Below are 17,730 nucleotides of genomic sequence, written 5' to 3' on the forward strand. Positions count from 1 at the left end.
AGTAGTCTTGACCACCGAAAACAAGCCACCAGAAGCACTGGGCCTGGATCTGGTGGTCTATTTCCTATGGGCCAAATAGGTTGTTGTCAAGGTTTTGATGCCCGTGGATCTCGCCACTGGCATTGTAGATAATCTTGGAAGATTCCAAATCATCCTCCACATCTTCCCCATGACGTGAACACATTTCGAACCTAAGTGGTTGGGTTCTCCGGCTCCAAAAGGTGTATTAACCCTATCAGTCCGGATAAGGTCCAACCAAACGGACCCTAAGGTCCAACTTAACACATAAGAAGGAAATGAGGATTTCATTTCTTCATTCCCTTTGTGTTCAACATAGGAGAGGAGAAAAAGAGGAGAGGAAGGAAGAAGAGGAGGAAGTCTTACCTTGGTGCAGGCTACCGCCTAGTCGTCGGAATCGTTGCCAGAGGTAAGTGCACTCACTTCCACCATTCTCTCTCTTCATTTTGACATAGGTTAGGCTAGGTATGGGTGTAATCTTAGTTCAAAAATCTTCTTGAGGTCAAGAAATGCGTGTTCCACCTCCTTGGTGCCGTTTCCAAGCTCGAACCAAGCCTAGTGAGCTCCAGCAATAAGTATTGCCAAATGACCAACTAGGGTTTCGATCATTCGATTAACATATCTCTCAAATGGCTTAGTGGAATCGGGATTTTATTGGCTTAGAATGATGCTAGGAACATTACCTACAAACTCCACAGAACAAATCCTGGTGATTGGGCTGGAGACGAAAAGCCCCAATTCAAGTGGATAGTTTTGTGCTGCCAGCGTAAGCAAGCCACTGAAAAGACTAGGCCTGCTTTCTGTGGGTTGTTTTTGGTGAACCATAGAGCTCAATGAGCTCTCTGCCACCACCACCAGAAACAGGACTGATATTTCTAGTGGAAAGACCCTATTTCTAGTGGGTGTTTTCGATAACATTACTATCACTAGAAAACTTTGTCTATATCCTTTGGAGGTGACCCAAGTGGGCCTCTCCCGATGTTCCTGACACGTATTGATGTACGATTGCCCTTGTGTCCAGGATAGTGACCCACATGAGCCCCGAGACCGAGACTGAGCTGATTGATCTGTGGCCTTATCTAAACCTTAACACACATGGAGATAAACCAGGTGAGGGATGGTTGCTTCATTTTTATGATTGTTTATTATTGTAGAATTGCTCACATGTGTAGAATTTCATATTTAATTATATTGTTCACATGATGATGATGTTCAATCACATGTTACATTTTGTGATTGTGATATGAATTGTTATGGATATCTATAGTGGGATCCGGTGTGGCCAAGGTGGTACCGGTATCGTGATCGCCTTGTGATTGTTGTATGTATGAGATAGAATCCGACGTGGCCGAGGTGGTACCAATGTTACGATTGTCATATGCTTATTGCATTCATGCATTGATTATGTGTATTAGAGTTAGTTATAGTCATGGATTACACTTTGTGGCCGATGTGTTACTGGTATCGTGTACTTGAGTCTGTATTTGGAGATGGATTACACTTTGTGGCCGATGTGTTACCGATATCATATAATTCATACTAACTGTATCATTATAAAGGCATGTAGCATATATGTGGCTAGGTATCACTCCCTATGCTACGAACCCTTGCCAATAGGGGTTAAGGTGTTGGATAACCTATTGTGGTATATTCGATGAGCCTTTCTGGAATGCCACACCTACGGTATGATGTGATTGTTACCGGAGGTGAGAACTTACCCAGCATGGCCGATGATATACCGGTGTCGTGACTGCCAGGAGGGGGTTATCAGGGATTTGATGGGTGGCCCATGGACGCATACGGGGACCGGTAGGCTTCTATCATGGCTAGGGTTTGTATCTCTGTGTAGCCGATGATGGTTCCGAGACGAGGGATACAACCTAATGTGCGGTAGTAGCATTTATGAAACTTAATTTGTATTGATAGGTGGATAATAAAATAAATGAATTGCATCACGAGCATCATGAACTATGAGTTTAATTTCTATAATCATGCATCATAAATTTTTACTGCGATTGTTATACTTGGATGTGCTTGAACCCACCCCTCACTGAGTGAGTTGGAAAGCTCACCCCATGTATACACACTTTTTAAATGATGATGCAAGTATGGTCGTGCCTATGGCTAGTGATTCTCTTTCCTCTGGACCTGAGTACGGCGTGAGTGATTGGTGGATGCCGGAAGCAGAAAAGTATGGCCAGGACTGTGCTTGTGAGGTGTTCGGTGTATTTTTTATTATTTTGATACAGGTCTATGGATATTATGTTTTTAAATTTGGTATGTGTAAGTCTTTAAGGATTGTAAACAGAATAACTCAGTTATTGATATTATGTTATCATTAGATATTTCCACATTTATTTTGGTGATTCTGTTGTTATACTCTAATTCCATTGCTTTTGGTTGGTTTGTGCTGTGAGATTGTGAAATGTTAAGGTACTACTATCTGAGATCTTGGTAGGTCTATAAGACAGGTACGTGTCTTACTTACACTGCCAGTATTCCTAAGGGTAAGTTGGGTTTATTAGAAGTGGGGTGTGACATGTTTAGTTTAATATGAGCTATTATATCCCATCCACAGACTTGTACCCAACATGGCTCATAAACTTCATCCAATCGTACTTCACTCCCAGTAGGTGTACTAACTACTGATTTCCTATTAACATATTTAGTTTAATTCCTATCTTAATAGCAAAGGGTGGGGATACAAATGAATACGGATGCACTAGAATCAAATAGTACATATGCAGGTGTCATCGAGATCTGTAAGGTACCTGTGATGACCCCAGATGTAAACTCAGCATCCTTTGGAGTGATGGTAAACACTTGTCCTTATGGTCTAACTTCTTATGTTACAGCAAGATGAATGGCCAATTGAAGCTGAGCTTGTCTCAGAGGTGCTATATATGGATCCCCAAGTCTTATTTATGGAAAGTGGCCCACCTGTTGGAAAACATAGCATGGTCCCAATGGCTGAGAGGTCATAGTAGGCCTTGGATGCTATGAAGATTGCCGCATATTAGGTCTTTTGAATTAGTTGGCCATTGGGTTGGGGAATGGTCCTTTCACTATTCTGTTGAATCCTTCGTTGTTGACTCAGGATGTTATCTCTCTATCTATCCTCAATGGCCTTAGCTGCCTAGACCCCATAGGCATGAATTTGTAACTAATGTGCTATCAACATAGCACCAACTCTCAGTCTCAATCCCTTCTCAAATTTCCTTGCCTTGGCCCTGTCTTCTTTCAGGTATTCTGGAGCAAAGAAGAATAGCTCCTCAAACTTCTACTAGTATTTTAGCACAGATCGAGGTCCCTGTACTAAACCCATGAATTCAGATTCCTTTCTATCCTTCACACTTACCGGGCAGTAGTTCCCATTGAGTGCCTTAGTCAAGTGCCTCCAAGTGAGGTTAGGGTGCTGTTGCCAGAATAGGCTTGGTAGCCTTCCAGCATGAACTAGCCTCATTTTGCAATTGATAGTTGGCACATATCAATTTCTACTCATTGGTGCATACTAGAACCTCATAGGATTTTCCATGCCCTAAACCCACTTAGTACGGGTCTTGAGAGACTCCACTAAAATACGGGGGTTTGTATTTTTGAAACTTCTCCATCATCCTAGAAGTATCCATCCACTCATGTACCATGGTCTAACTCTGTGGGGCCTTTTGTCCCTGTGTTACTATCCCATCCAACACATGTTGAGGCACTGAGTCTGTGTTAGGTGGAACTTGTTGTGGATATAGGGTAGATTGACCTTCACTCTGAAGCATGGGTTGCACTAGAGGTGGGATTGGCTGTGTTTCCCTACTCCGGATTACTGTCTCAATCTAAGTGTCCAATCTTGTCATAAACTCTCTCTACTGTAGATGCAATCTTAGCATCAGATTGTTTATAATGGAGGCCATGTCTTAAGTTGTCATTATGGGAGGGATCAGAGGAGGAACATTAGGCACCATTGGATCGGGCACCTCCCCATGCTCAGACTCAGAAGTGAGAGTCCGATAGCTGCAGTCTCTATGACGCGATGTTGTCCCTTGGGTGGTCATCCCACTTGCGTCCAGGCTCACTTTGGTGCCATTGGAAACTTTTTATCAAGTATAAACATCATGTAAACTCACACAATAATAGATTAATTTCCCATAAATATAGTTCAAAATCACTCACGTGCGTTAAAACTCGACGCGACAAAGCAATCCACCCATTCATACCCCTTTTAGTCCAATCAGTTGGTGTCACCAGCTAATGGTCTGCTTTGGTGGATTCTAACTGGGGAATAAATCCGAGCCTCAGTCTGTAAGGAAAATAGCCCATTGATCGATGAATTGGTCGAGATTGGTCAATTTCTCATTAAAATTATTGATTTTAAACAGTTCGAACCTTATTTTTACTGCCCTAATTTCACTCCTATTCTCAAGTGCGACTGTGGCTGACTGCCAAATGTGTGGAGCACCTTCCCTTGACATTACTTCATGGTTTTACTCTCCTACACTCGCAAGCTAAGTCCCCGCATCCTTCTCTTGGTGTATTTGGAGTATTTTCTTCCCAGTAAAACCCTAGATTTTCAAATGTGGTTAGGTTTTTACCATGTCTGCTTGTCTTTTTTCTGTATTTTCTTGCACACATGCTTATATAAAATATTTCAAATGTCCCAGATATGGCCAACACCCTGAATGCACATTGCCAGACTGTTGCCTAGGCTTTTGAGGCTCCAGCCCCAACCTTCAACCACAAGTGGTTCTACTTGAAAGAAGATTAGCCCATGTTCTCCGAGAAAAATGTGGAATCTCAGTTAACATGTGGTCACTTGGAGACTGAATTCATTTGGGCTGAGGCAAAGGTTCATGGCCCTAGGGTGGGGGGCATCTGCTTCTTCCAAGGGATAAGTGCTTCTATAGGCTCGTGAAGGCATTTTACTATATAGCTTGAAGGGAGAACACTTCGGGGAGAACGAATACAGGATTACTAGCTGGTGAAAGGAGTGGACATCTCCTTCACTACCAAGGAGTTTGTTGAGATCATCAGTATGTCTGCTACCAAGGACAGGGTGTAGTGTGCCCAGAGGTCCAACCTGTTTCACTTCTTCAGCTTTCATAAGAGGTTTCTCATGAGCCAAGCATTGACCGGGGTTGATGAGGGATGTTCTACCTTCTCCAACCTGCTACTCTCCCGCAAAGTACTATATTGGATCGTGTAGTTCAATGTGGTGCTAATAGCTAGGCAACACGATGAGGTATCACTACTTTAGGCCTTCGTCACTTCATGCCTGTACATGGGGAGACAGATATGCATGTCGGATTTGATGATGAGGCAGATGGCCTACAAGGTAGATCACCCGATAGATAGCAACCTCTTCTACGTCACCTTATCACTTCCATATTCAGCTACTTTGACGTGAACCTCTTTGGCAAGGCCACACACAGGGCAAAGGTCTACCCTATAGACCACATGACCCTCCAGAAGATGAGGATTGCTACGAATGCGGACAGTAATGATAAGCTGGAGAGGCCACAGAACGAGGTGGGGCCGACAGTGACATAGATGATGAGGACTATCACCTAATTTCCATCAGCTAGCAGGAGCACAGCTGCAAGGTCAGGAGAAGGATGCATCACCACCACCATCCTTCACAACTCCACATGCAACATGAGCTTCTACCTCTACTGGTCCTTCTCGGGATCCCACTATGGGTGACCTATTGGAGTGTATGGAAAGGGGCTTTTCGAGCATGAGCACCCAATTACACAACCTTGAGGGCAAAGTCACTTTTGTGGAGCAAGAGACACAAGGGTGGTCCTCCTTTTTTAAGAACTTTGTGAATCCCGACAAGTTGTCCACATCACCGACTGCCGATCAAAGTCGAAAACCCTAGCTTCTCTTTTTTTTTCTCTCTTTACGCTGGTATGCTTATGTTTACTCCTTTTCCTGTTATCTTTTGGATTTATGATGTACTAGGTTCTGGGCACCTAGATTTTGTTGCTTTGATGAAAAAATCTTGTGGTGTCAGGGGATACCCCCTTTTTCTTGTAATCAGACATGTTTTATGAATGAAATTTAAGTTTTAATAGTCCAAGATCCTTGTGTATATATGGTTATGAATTTTTTTTATTTATGTCATGCTCAGCTTTGACACCTATGCTAGTCTTCAATGTGTAAGCTAAGATTTATGAATTTCCTTAAAATTTTTATTTTACCTTAATTGTCAGTCTTTCTAGTATCTTGTAGTGTTGTAGGTTAAAGTAGAGCATCACAATTTGATACCACGTTGTCACACCCCGCCTCCGCCAACCAAGGCTATGTGATCTAGACATCATTCAGTGGCCAGTTAATCCTCAAGGATCATAAATATAGTACTTTAACAACACACAACTTACAAGATAATCTAATGAAATCACATAGATAATAGGGTAAACTGTAATTATAGGATATGAACTACTAATGGTACCATAATTAGTTATAGAAATTGTTCTGAGATTTCCATCCAATAAATACTGTATCAAAAAGAAACCATATAATTACACCAAAAACAGAATAAAAAATAAATACGGGATAATTCCTATCATCCTAATAGATGCCTGAAGGAACAGTCCTCATAGCCACAGTCTTGGTTGTTCTCTAGTTACTCATGTGTACATAACTACTCAACTATGTTGATCCGGACCTCACTCTACTCCTATACCTGTACACCTGAATCACCATCTAAACAAAAACTACCTAGTGCAGTTGGTGAGTTGTGTGTAAAAAACCCCTGCTCACTAGGAGGTCTCAAGTTCTAGCCTTCCCTCCCTATCTACCAAAAAAAAATTCACCACCTAAGAAGGGAAAATAACGTGGGCTGAGTTTCGCAAGCCTAGTGAGGGGTGGGTAATATAAGCACACAACCATAATAATGCCATGACATGCTCAATAATTCGTTTAATATAGCATGAGTCCATTTTTAAATATCATCCCTAGACAATCACACTAAGTCCAATAGATTGGGTTGAGTGCTACGCAACGTAGGTGGTATCCCTCTTCACCAGTCCCTACATTTATGCTTCAGTATGCAGTAAGTTCCCAGGAGTAATCCACTAACTACATCGGCCTAGCCGTGCAGCGCCCTTGTACGGCATTTACACATTGTACAATGGACTTGGCATTCCAGAACGAAGCTTGGACCTACCCACTGGAATTAGTCAATACCTCATCCCCCATTGGTAAGGGAATGTAGAACTAATAATGTGATCCTAGCCATGCATACTAATATATTCACAACCATTACACATGCACCTAGGGCACATGTTACCGAAATTCCCCCTTCAGCCTCACTGTGCCCCTCACCATCCTTGTCCACATCTCATCACATTCTCACATTTCCACATACTCACACACACACAAGCTTCAATTTGTGTAACAAATGCATAAGTAGGAAATTAATGCACAAACATGTATGACAACACATTATGAGCATGCAAGAAAGAAATTAAAACACAAATATTCCATAAATTAAATCAAACAGCCACTCACCTAAATTGTAATTGAATTTAAGAAATTTTGCAATCTCTAGTAAATCCACGTATCTCCCCACTTAAGATTAGTTCAACCTATACAATATGTGGATAAAAGTTATATTTTATTCTTTAAATACCCCAAATAAATCCCTACAAGAATCCCCAATTAAAACCCAAATCATAGGTCAGTCAGACTGTAATTGGCTAATGGGTCTGGTGGATGGTCCTAACTGGTTAATGCCAATCGGAAGATCAATCAGAACGATTACAAATTGTTGTAAAATCAACTGATTGATGGAACCGTGAATGGGTTCCGATCAATTGGATAAGTCAGTCGGTTGGCCAAGAATTAGGATTTTTCCCTTGTTTGGCTTCCCAATTGAGGTTCCTCCTTCCTAGGGTCATCTTGCTCCTCCTAGGGCATGGAAACTCAGTTTCTATGGTGAGGGATTTTGGGATTTTGATTCTCACCCACTACTTGGTTCAATTTAGTGATTCCCCCAACTGGGGAACTCGCTTTCATGGCTCTCATACCTATATGCTAAGATGAACTAAATTGAGTCATATAGGTATGAGTTCCATCTCATCAAGGCTCCCCATTTAGTGCATAATGTACAAAGAGTCCCCTCCTTAGATTTGGTTATGATATTGTAGAGGAGAGAGTGAGAAATAGAACTTGAACAAGAGAGAGTGGAAGAAACCTTGGCAATGTGGGAGGGAGACCTTCACAAGGGATGCTTCAAGCTTCTTCTTCGACTCCCCCTTCCTTCTTCTCCTTCTCCTTCTTCCTCTCCTTTTTTCTTTCCTTCTTCACTTGCACAATGATCAAATGAAAGGTGGCTGGGCTTTAAATAGGCCCAATAAATGACTGAAGCTTGTTTGGATAATTAATGGGTTTTTGGACAAACAAGATTAATTTGATGGTTGATGGTGTGGTTCCACCTCCACGAGACATATGCCCATTGATCCATCACTATAAAGGTGTGGACACTCATTGGAGCAGTTCCAAGGCATACAGGTAGGCAGCTATGGTTCCCACATCTGAATAACTTCCTTATGAGAAGTTTCAGTGTCTCCAAGGGGTGCAACCGACCAACCCATTACACCAAAAGTCCCTTTTGTTATGATGTTCCCTTAGTCTTGGCCCCACATGCCTGGGGATTTGTGAGAGAGGTTCATAACCTTAGTCTAGGCTTTTCCCACATGTTGGAATGAGGATGAGATCTTTAACGTTAGCAATTGTTATTGAGTTTCATGGGAGGTTTGAATCCTTTCCACTATTGCCAGCACAACCAACAATGACACAAAGGATCATCCTTTCCTTCTCAACATTAGATTGCTACTAACCAGAGTTCATTAGTGCTCCATAATTCTGGTGCACCATCTGCCACTATGAAAAGTAGTTAGGTTGTGGCATGGATGATACAATCACAATGGAGTGTCCATAATGTTTTGGTCAATACACCCCATCAAGTAATAGGTGGAGAGGTCAAACCATTAACTTATCTTGTAGGAATGAGAAGTGACCTATAGAGAGCCTTTGTAAGAGCATCGAAAAGTTGGCCTTTGGTGGAAATAAACTGATTGATGAGATGGCGTAGGCTAACACGCTCACGCACAAAATGAAAATCAATCTCAACATTCTTGGTGTGAGTGTGGAATACCTAAGTTTTCAAAAGATAGGTCGCACCAATATTATCACTCCATAAAATGGGGGCTCATGAAGAGGACAGCCAAGCTCATGAAATAAATATGCCAACCAAATAAGTTTAGACGAGGCATTGGCAAGAGACTTATACTTAGCTTTAGACAAAGAATGAGCACTACTGCTTTTGGGAGGAACAGGAGATCAGATTTGGTCTAAGAAAAATGGAAAAGCGACTAGTAGAGCGACAATCAGTGTTGCTGCCCACCTAATCAACATCAGAGAATGCCTAAAGAGAGGCAGTGGGAGAGCACTCAACTAGAAGGCTATGAGTGCTACTCTACTTTAGGTTATGGAGGATCCTTTTGACAAGACTCTAGTGATCCTTAGTAGAATGCCCTGTTAACTACAAAAGCAGCATCAGGGTGTGTGAGGGTGACATACTACGATGCTCCAACAATGGAGCGATATTTGCTAGGGTCAAATATAGGTGTACCCCCTGAAGGCAATGTTGAAGAGGTGGTGGCCATTGGGGTACAGACTGGCATGCAATCATCCATACCGGCTTGATAAAGGAGATCCTATATATATTGTGTCTGGGATAGAAGAAGACCCTTTGGATGAGGAAACACTTCAATCCCCAAGAAAAAATATAGGGGAGCAAGGTCCTTGATGGAGAATTTGGTGGCAAGCAGTTGAAGCAAAGTGGCAACCTATGTCTTGGAATTCCCTTTAACAATTATATCATCCATATATACAAGCATATAGAGAATTATAACATCTTTAAAGATGAAGAGAGAGGGACCAGTCTTCGAAACAATGAATCCGAGTTGAATAAGAAATGTAGATAACCTATGAAACCATGCCTTGAGGGCTTGTTTTAACCCAAATAATGACCGATGTAGATGACATGCATGATTAGGCTTCAGTTTGTCCTCAAAACCAAGAGGTTGGGACACATAGAGTTCTTCAAAAAGAAACCTATGAAGGAATGTGTTATGGACATCCGGCTATCTAATGGACCACCACTCTGACACGACAATAGCCATAATGGAGCAGATGGTCGACGGTTTCACAATCGGGCTAAAAGTATCAGTATACTCAATGCCATGTTGCTGGTGGAACCCCTTAGCCACCAAATGAGCCTTGTATCGCTCAAAAGCCGATTAGCCTTTCTCTTTATTCTGTACACACATTTGTAGCTGTCACACCCCACCTTCACATATATGAAGGCATGTGACCTGAACATACCTCTATGTCTAATCAATCCTTCTAGGATTAGTAATGCATTACTTTAATGACACATTCATAAGAAATTACATACTAATCAGAGTAATATAAAATAATAAATGCAATACCACTAGTGATTTTATTAACGATATTAAATATGTACACAGAACTGTTCACATCTTAACCCAAAACATAAGTAACATTATTTGTATTACATTTATATACACAAAAGATTCAAAATGGGAAAATGATCAGGATCATCCTCATGGTGCTCCATACGCACAATCATTGTATGCAAAGTCCTGATCGTGATACTCCTATGCTCATAATTGCTTAGCCATCATAGCTAGTGTCTCCACACTAGTAGTCTTCTGAATACCTGTGTCACCATCTAAAAAGGGAAGAATGAGTTTTCACAAAACCCAGTGAGGGTGGGAATAGGCAAGCAGATGCATCCAAAATGGTGCAATGCATGGATCAACCAAATTTGTGATGATGCAATGGGATTTCATTTTTAATTAAACAACCTAATAATATTCTAAGTCCAAATATGGTATTAGTGCTATTGCAACATAGGTGGCATCCTTGGCCCCAAAATTTGCCATCGTCACCCAATGATACAAGCTAGTCCCGAGTCAGGAGCATATTGGTCCATAGATGCACACTTTGGTTGCTCAGTAAGCCCCTATTAATAACCCCTAGTTTACCTCAACACTGAAATTACCATCAGCCATGTCGGGTAGTGTTAGCCTCCGACAACAATCACATCCTACTGCAAACATGGTATTTTGGAAAGGTTCATCGGATCTACCACATGTGGGATTACCCAAACCTTGTCCCTTCTAGCAAGGGGTTGTAGCACCCAAGTCATTATCCTAACCATATGCATACTAAGCGGGTGCACACTATCAACCATCAATCAATTCATAAATGGTAACACAGTTCTGGAACCATCCTTAGCCACCCCACATTCCACCACAACCACCACACACACACCTTACACATACACACACACACACACCCCTCATACACAAACACACCATCATGCTAACAGTATAATAAGTACAGTAATAAAAATGCACAATAGCATCTGCATACACAAAAATTAAAGTAGTAGAAACACTCCTCAAATAAAATAATGTAATAAGTATAGTAATAAAAATGCACAACAACATCTTCATACACAAAAATTGAAGTGATAGAAAAACTCCTCAAATTAAAACATAGACCCACTCACCTCTCGTCTCGATAAGGTGATCCCGGTAAAAATTCTCGTACCCCGAGGCCTCATGGCTTGATGGTTCTATTCAAGTGAATTTAATATGTCTTAAGACAAAATTCATGTCTTGGGTTGGTCCTCCTAATGATTAAGTTATTTCTTAAAATTGACTTAAAATCACAGTTCAGAAGGGTCAGCGGTTGATGTGCACCAGTTGGTGGTGACCCACCAATGGGATAACCAGCTAATGAACCAGAGGCTTCTGGTCTGAGATATTTTCCACCAATAGATGGTCACTGGCTGGTGGTGATCCACTGGTGAGGCCAAAAGTCTCTACCCAGATCTTCTCCTCTAAACTTCTAGGTAATTTTAAGTGTCTAGAATCACCTGCATTTCCCACAGCATGATGATGATCAAGCCATCAACCTCTTTTTTTATAATTAAGTGGGTTTCATTACACAGTTAGGAATTCCAAGCATGCAATCCATTTGCATAATTTTACAACATGTATTTAGCTGAAATTGTAATCTTATACCTGGGTCCAATAGAGACAATCCCACAGTACAATTTGGGAGTTCTCAGTCCAATTCAAGACCATATAGAGAGGGTATTTAAGTGTACTCATCCAAGTTCAGTTATTGAACTCCATGTCTCAGCTTAGGAAGTGAATCCCAACTAATCCCTAAGTTAGGTCCTTATATCAATTTATGAATTTAATTGGCTGATGAGCCAAATTTGAGTAGATGAGGTCCAATTGTAAATTACAAGTGAAAGAGTGAGAGAGAGAAGATCATTCCACTAGCTCATGTGTATAGGTTTATTGAATGCTTGTAGTAGATCTCTCCCCTTTAGCTCAAATTCTCCTCTTCTTCTTCCCCTCCTTCCTTCGAATCCTTCCTTCTTCACTTTGAGAATGAGAGAAATGAGCTTAAGTTACACTTTATATGATTGATCTCATACCACTAAGGCTTGTTTGGCATACTTCACATTTCAAAGGTTAGTTCTCCAACTGGCACATATGGGCCCACCTCCCAGTGAATTGGTACAATAATCTACCAGTAATAGCTTGTATAAACCATTGGAGGTGATCTGGAGTACACAGTTGAGAAGACTCCATCCCACGGGGATATAATTCATTCTGTTAGTACAGCTCCACCGGAGGATGCCCATCGGTTGGTGATGACCCACCAGTGGTTATCAATCGGTGCAATAAACATTGCACACTTCAGTTTGAATTTCTCCAATTTACCAACACTTCTGATCATGGGGGCTTGTATGAGTCTGTATATAGTGTCTAAGGGTATATCAATACATAGATCTAGGTGGAATCCCTCGATGATACAAGACTTACCCAGACTTCCTTGGTGGGGTAAACCCTTTCCAATTGTCCTGACATGAGTAGCATTTGCATTTCCAATAGTCATTGACATTGTGATCTACACCATAAGGAAAAATTAGGGTACGGCTATCACAGCAGCCCACTAGAATCATATTAGGGGACTCATGGAACCAATGACCATTTTCTATTTTGAATTAGTGCATTAAACTCCTCCTCTATAGCTTTACACCACTCCGAATGCTTATTGGCCTAGGAAACACAAGTTAGCCCAGCAATTATGGGAGTGGTGATGATGAGGGCATGAGGGGAAGTAGCATAGTTGAGGGAACCACTGGGGTGGGTTAGGGGCGAGAGGCGATGGAGGCTTTGGGTTTATATATTATAGCCCGACTGGAGGGGAGGGGGTGATGATCCAAGTAGGGGTGCAATGGGGGAGTTATAAATCTCTTTTATAGGGCAAGTATGCAAAATGGGAGAGTGTGAGGTGCCATAAGAGTGTGGCATCGAGGAGAGGAGGGTGACAGTGGGGGGAGGGGAGAGCGGTGCTGGTAAGGGCACCTGAGGGAGGGGGCAGGGATCGAAGGGAGATGTTTTAGTAGGGGCAGAAGCCTTTAGAGAAATGGGAGGAGTGGAAGAAGAAGAATTGGACGAAATGCAGATGCAAAGGGGAAAGCAGATTCATCGAATCGGATGTGACGCACAATGTATGTTTGATTCTTAAAGAGATCTAAGCAACGGTATCCAACATGGGAAGGGATATAGATAAGAAATACATAAGGTGAAGAGAGACAGTTAATCTTGTGGTGGTTATAGGGACGCAAGTAGGAAAAACATTAACATCTAAAGACTTTCAGGAAAGTAATATGAGGACGTGTAGAACAAGTTGCAGAGGGGTAACACCATGGGATAGTTTGCTAGGAATCCAATTTATTAAGTGTACAATAGTTTCAAAAGCAAAATTCCAGCATCATCTTGGAATAGAAGTATAAGTAAAAGGGATAAACCAGTCTCCAGAATGTGGCGATGCCGGCACTCATACCCTATTGCTTATGAGTATGGGGGAATGAAACATGATGAGAGATACCAATCTTTTGAAAAAAAAAAAAGGGGAAAGAGGCTGTATTCCCCACCCAAATCAGTTTGTATTGATTTTAATTTGAAAGAGAAGAGACACTCAAATAATGTTGGAATTGAAGAAAGGTATCAAAAACATCAGACTTAGAGACAAGAGGATAAAATCATATAAACCATGTATTAAAAATGACAAAAAAATTCTTTACCCTCAAATGAAGGAAAAGAGTATCTCCATACATCACTCTGAAATAAATCCAAAGGAAATAAACATTTAAAATTCATAAGACCTAATGACAGTTGGCTCACCTTGCCCAATTGATAGGCAGTAAATAGGGACTAAAGCGTGGTGGACTAATAGGACAACTGATTTTCATGAACCATGAATTTGAGAAGACCTTCATAAGGATGACCTAGCCTTTGATGCCAACATTCAAGTGATTAAAGTTAAAAAAGCTTCGCAATTGGAGGAGACAAAGGGGGGAGGAGATGGAATATAATCCTCCTTTACTCAGCTCGGAAAGAAAAATATTCCTGGTGACTTGATCTTCACAAAAAATTAGGATGGGTAAATTCAAAGAAAAACTTCATTATCATGGGTAAAGCGTTGAACAAAAAAAAGAGATTTGGTGGTTTTAGGAACATGCAAAATTTTGCATAAATAAAATTAATGAGAAGAGGAAAGAGACAGGAGAGTTACTTTACCAATGTTAAAGATGGAGAGACCCATACCATTACCATATGGAGCTGATCAGTGCCACTATAACCATCATATGAAGAAAGAGAATGACTATCAAGGGTGACGTGGTGCATAGTGCCCATATCTAGATACCATGTTGGAAATATAGGGGGATCATAGGTGGGTGGATACGGTGGTGTGGGAAGGAGGGGAGAGTTGGAGTAGTGACACGGTAGAAAGTGCAGTGAGTTAGATAATATTCTAACATGGATGGACCCCCGAATCAACAATATAAATGAAACCTCAATTCCAGAGAGGAAGAAGAGCAAAATGGCTACTTTTGATTAAAAAAAAAAAATTGAAGTGTCATACAAAAGTCCCGAAGAGACCTTAGATAGTTAGGTCACTTCTAAGGAAGGGCAGATACATAGTAACTAGTGTAAAAACATAAACATAACTGGAAACTAGAAACAAAAAAAAAAAACCCTAATTCTAGCAACCAAACTTTGTGGGCTCAGTTGAGAGCAAACGGATGAATTTGGTTAATCTCTTTGTAGAGCTTTTCGGCTTTAGAGTGCTAAATGCCATTTTTGAATTGGGGTTATGGCTCCTGTAACTCTAACCAAGTCAAAACTTATGGTTCCAACAGAATTTCTGAGAAATGTTAAAAATCCAAAAAAATAAAATCCGTTAATATCTTTGGCTGGACCGTGTGGTCTTCTACCTATCCAAATGCTTTAAGAACTCCTCCAATAGCTCCACTACATTAAGTAGTTAGAACAATGGGCAGCGTGATTGGTGGGGGACTGGTAGGGGCATAAGGGCGAGGTGGGTAACCTAGTTGTGAAGGGGGCTTGTAACAACAGGTGGAGGTATTGTGATTTGTGCAGCTGCAAATGGAGCACTAGAGGCAAGTACTTAATTGATTGAAGAGACCACCGCAACCACCATGGCCACTGCCTCCACAACCCCCACGACCACCTTTGCCAGATTAAGAGGAGGTAGAGGTGGGAGAGGAATCATGCTGAGCAATGTTAGCACTGGGAGAGTTTGAAGTATCCACCTTGCTAGCGAGTTATAGGTTCTTGAGTGAAGATTAATGCATGACATCATGGCTAAGAAGTATACCATGTAGATCCGAGTAAGCCAGTGGTTCAGAACATGCAAGAAGAGTAGGCACTCTCTCTCATAAGTCTTTGCGTAGACCATGTAAAATATGCAAGCACAGATCATTAGGTTTGAGAGGTTCACCAGCAACATAGTTCATCGGCTAGAGTTTTGTCTTTCTGAAGGCAGGTAGCAACAGGTTCATCGGCCTTTTGAGAGATCTCCTGGAGACTGAGATTAAGACATGGTGTGGGTGCTGGACGCAAAGCCGTAGGTAACAATCAAAGAGTCCCAAATTTCTTTGCTGGTAGCTTTTTCAACAATGAGTGGGAGAGCCTCATCAGAAAGAGAGGCGATAAGCATGATAAGGGCATCCTAATGGTCCCAATAAGAAGTGACAGAGTGATCAACGGGATGAGAAACTGTACCTATATTATATCGATACACTTCATGGCCCTTGAGAAAGGGGATGGTTCAATACTCCTAACATTTACTTCCCTCGTCCTCCAAAACTAACTTCTACCTCTCTCTCTATCTCCCATAGGCACAATGGCGTGAAGATACACATAATATATGCATAAACATCATTCTTGACAGTAATATATTTTGTATATGAAAATTTATGAAAATTCTAGATGTGAAATATGCGGAATTCACCTATGAAAGGTAAATAAGATATAAGAATATTAATGCAGAGGTACAAGAAATGCATTCATTGCCTCAAATAATTCAACTTTGACCAAATCATAATGCAAAGGTAAAAGTTTTCTAACAGCGGGTGTGTATGCTTAACCGACGGATGGAGGGTCATAATAAGTCTACCCCTACCAAACAACGGTCCGGAATGATTTTTACTATTCTCAAAGTCCCATTCTTTTCAGCTTGGGAGAAGTAAAACTCGGTCCTAACGCAAATATGAAGTATATCAATAAATAATTTAATCTACCTCTTCTCATCTTATCGGTCAGCTGGTTTACTTTATATATATTCATTTATAGTAGTGAATCAGTAACCCTCCTAAGAAGCAAGAACAGAGTCTTACAAAAGTGATACCACAGGTCCAAAATCAAATACACACTCAGGACTGGGGAGGGCCTGCACCAAATAGGACACTCACTCCTGCCATATTGGCCGACGGGGTTGAGAATTTGGAGAGTCTTTGATTTTCAAAACCATCATCTAAATCATTTAATTCTATATAACCAGATAGGATGAGATCATTTATCATCATAGGAGATCCCATGGTGGGCCACTCTTCACTCTGCGTACATTTAAGAGGACAATACATCGATATCAGCTCTAGCAAATATGAGGGGGGGAGAGCATGTGTTCTAACTAAGGAGTTATAGTGACCCTCAACACAGTCAACAGTACTGTAACCACTGTGGTAGAACCCATATCCTAAGATGGTTATGTCTGTGTGTGTGCTTACCCCAAAAAAAAAAAAGTGAGAGAGAGAGAAGTGGTGAGGTACTGCTTGGAATTGCATACAGGAACTTTACAGAGGCCATAGAATAGCATAAGCAACCGAAAGGAGGTGCAGAGCTATTCCTTTCTTGACATTAATTAATTTGTTAAATAAAAGAGATATTCAAAATGCTTCTGAGAAACCTCATGCACCCCATCTACAAAGAAATTCCGACACCTCCACTAAAGTGACACTAAAAGCCTAATCTTTTTAAAAGACTTAAATTTCCATTCTTCTCCTGTGACAGACTATACTAAGGGGCCGTTTGATTTTGTTTCAATCATTTCTGTGTCTAGAAACAACAGAAACGGTTTCTCCCGTTTCTGTTCCAAGAAACAATTTTTTTACCTCAAAAAAGTGTTTGATTTTTCTGTTTCAAGAAACGGTTTCTTATGCATGTATCATTAATTACAGTTATGCCATTAGAATTTTGACAAAAGGGAAGACATCATACATGATTAAAATGA

Source organism: Macadamia integrifolia, chromosome 13, assembly GCF_013358625.1.
Source record: "Macadamia integrifolia cultivar HAES 741 chromosome 13, SCU_Mint_v3, whole genome shotgun sequence".
NCBI classification, from domain to species: Eukaryota; Viridiplantae; Streptophyta; class Magnoliopsida; order Proteales; family Proteaceae; genus Macadamia; species Macadamia integrifolia.